Source organism: Palaemon carinicauda, chromosome 31, assembly GCF_036898095.1.
Source record: "Palaemon carinicauda isolate YSFRI2023 chromosome 31, ASM3689809v2, whole genome shotgun sequence".
Classification (NCBI taxonomy): domain Eukaryota; kingdom Metazoa; phylum Arthropoda; class Malacostraca; order Decapoda; family Palaemonidae; genus Palaemon; species Palaemon carinicauda.
The window spans coordinates 80,397,158-80,399,657 of NC_090755.1; the positions used below are offsets into that span (position 1 = coordinate 80,397,158).

The 2,500-nt window shown below is 32.9% G+C and overlaps 1 protein-coding gene across 11 annotated transcripts in view; it reads right to left on the bottom strand.

Moving 5' to 3' along the window:
• The window catches only part of LOC137624564 (zinc finger and BTB domain-containing protein 14-like), a 184,115-nt gene that overhangs the window by 82,594 nt on the left and 99,021 nt on the right, over positions 1-2,500 (bottom strand). The gene's annotated exons all lie outside the window — the stretch shown is intronic.

Here is a 2,500-nt window from a genome sequence, read left to right on the forward strand (position 1 = left end):
TCTACAGTATTTCATCAACCAACGCCCCCCATTTATGTATAATCTGAATAACTCAAATCACAATCCATTTTCTTACCCCTAAACTTGGCACCAATGTTTGCTGTCCTTCCTTTGGCTCATCGAGTAACCCCATTCATAAAGATATAATACAGCCACGGACACATAAACAAATATTTGCCTGACTCCCTTTTACACCAAACCAATTACCTACCCTCCCAGCCTGATACAATATTCTAATATAGGCTCAACTTCCATCGTAAACAACTTCGATCACTCTCAACTTCCCTTTAAAAGGTTCATGAAGGACAAAAATCATCATATAACCAGTTACCTCTATAGTACCATCGCTGCCTTTATTTAAGAAAACACATTTCTTCAGACACCTATAATGAGAAAGACATGCTCCTGCAGGCCCTGATCAGCAACTTCATCACGCTATCACCCCTACACCACAGCATCTCACCCCGCAATCACATCAACTGGCATCTTCAATACCTTAATAACTCTCCTCAAACCCTCGTCAGTTACTTCTACAAGAATTCACAAAGTTTCAGATTCGACAACCCTTTAAATTACTCACTCCACTGGCCAAATGCTTCAAAAAGCAACTCTCCATTTGAGTTTTATTCTATAATCCATTTGCTTATACATTATTCATAATAAATTTTACTGTACACATTCCCTTTAAAAAGAATGACATACATATATATATATATATATATATATATATATATATATATATATATATATATATATATATATATATATATATATATATATATATATATATATATATATATATATACAGTATATATATCGGGTGGTACTGCTTACCCCTCGGCAAGTAAATGCAATGTTGCTCTGTCAATATGCTGAATTGTTAGATTTTGTGGAATTCTCCACTGTGATGGAAATATACATGTCACTTATCAGACTTAAGACCCGACACCTATAAAAGAGTTCAGTGATCGCGCACAACAATTTATGTCAATCATGGTACTCTTAAAAAGGTCATTAATCTCACTGTATAAATCTCACACTTCTACATATTTTTTTATACAAGGATTAGGGCATAGTAGAAACATTTGATAAAAGTCTCCTTATAATGTAGGAATAAGTAGCCTCATACACTATATGAGCCTACTTATTACTACATTACCAGGAAACTTTATCAAATGTTTCTACAATGCCTCTTGTTATACGGAGAAAGCTGGTAAATCATGAAGCGATCACCATTATCATACATTACTAACCATGGTGTAACATTGGTTGGAAAAGCTAAAAGCTGCAAGTTATGAAAATCGACTGGTGGTGAGAATAAGAGCCTTACTAGGCTATGCAAACAATGAATAGGTTCAAAATAAAAAGGAGGATTATACTAGGGAATAGGAGTTTGTATGCTTGTTTTTTTTTTTTTTCTAACTAGAAGCTCTTATCTGATTTCTGCAGCTGAAGATGAATTGACCAGTGATTGTTATCCGACTGTAAACCACATCTAATGGCATTTTTTTTGCATATAATAATAACAATAATAATAATGATGATAATAATATTAATAAAAATTATGATATAGTTAACCCCCCCCCAATTCATGAGGGTTAGTGACCAGACCCGGCCCTCGGTATGGGAAATTCGTGAATACTTGAAACGGCATTTAAAAATGCGCCACAGGTCGCCCCAGAAATGCTCATAAATGCTTATTTTCTATTCAAAACGTGTAATAACATAAAAATTGTGATCATAAATCGTTTAGAATCATTTACTAAGTTTTAATACATTTTCCATAAAAATATACTGTACTGAATGTGGCTTATAAACACCAGTTAACACAACATCATAACACAATACATACAGTACAATATTGTACATATACAAAATATACCGTATATACTATTTTATTAGTTATCCTTACTGTAGAGAGGTATATTTTCTATCATACATAATCAAACCATTTTCTTCAACTTGATCATATTTTTAACCATAGCTAATTCATTGTACAGTAATTACTTTTCAACTTCAAAGTGTACTTGTTGATGTAAAAATTATAAACATATAATATATGCATATAATTATAATTCATAAGTAATAACGGCGATTTTATTTTGATACTACACTTTGTTTAATGAAGGTAACTAGACAATTGTTAATTTTGATTAGCTGATCCTGATGACTCACCAATGCCATCTACAGGCATACATGCCAACTAACCAAACCCTAGCAGACAACACTAGGATGCATTAATTGTTTATGCAGTATATGTCTCATTTATATTTTGTTGATATTTTACTCAAAAAAGAAATTGATAATGTTGAAAGCAACCTTGAATAGACATCTAACTGTGAGTTGAGAGCAGTGTCATCAAGTTAGAAGATAACTAACTATAGTCCATTTCTTTTAGCGAGGCAGATTTGCACCGATTCGCAAAGGTGCCCTTTTAGCTCGGAAAAGTTTCCTGATCGCTGATTGGTTAGAATTATCTCGTCCAACCAATCAGAGATCA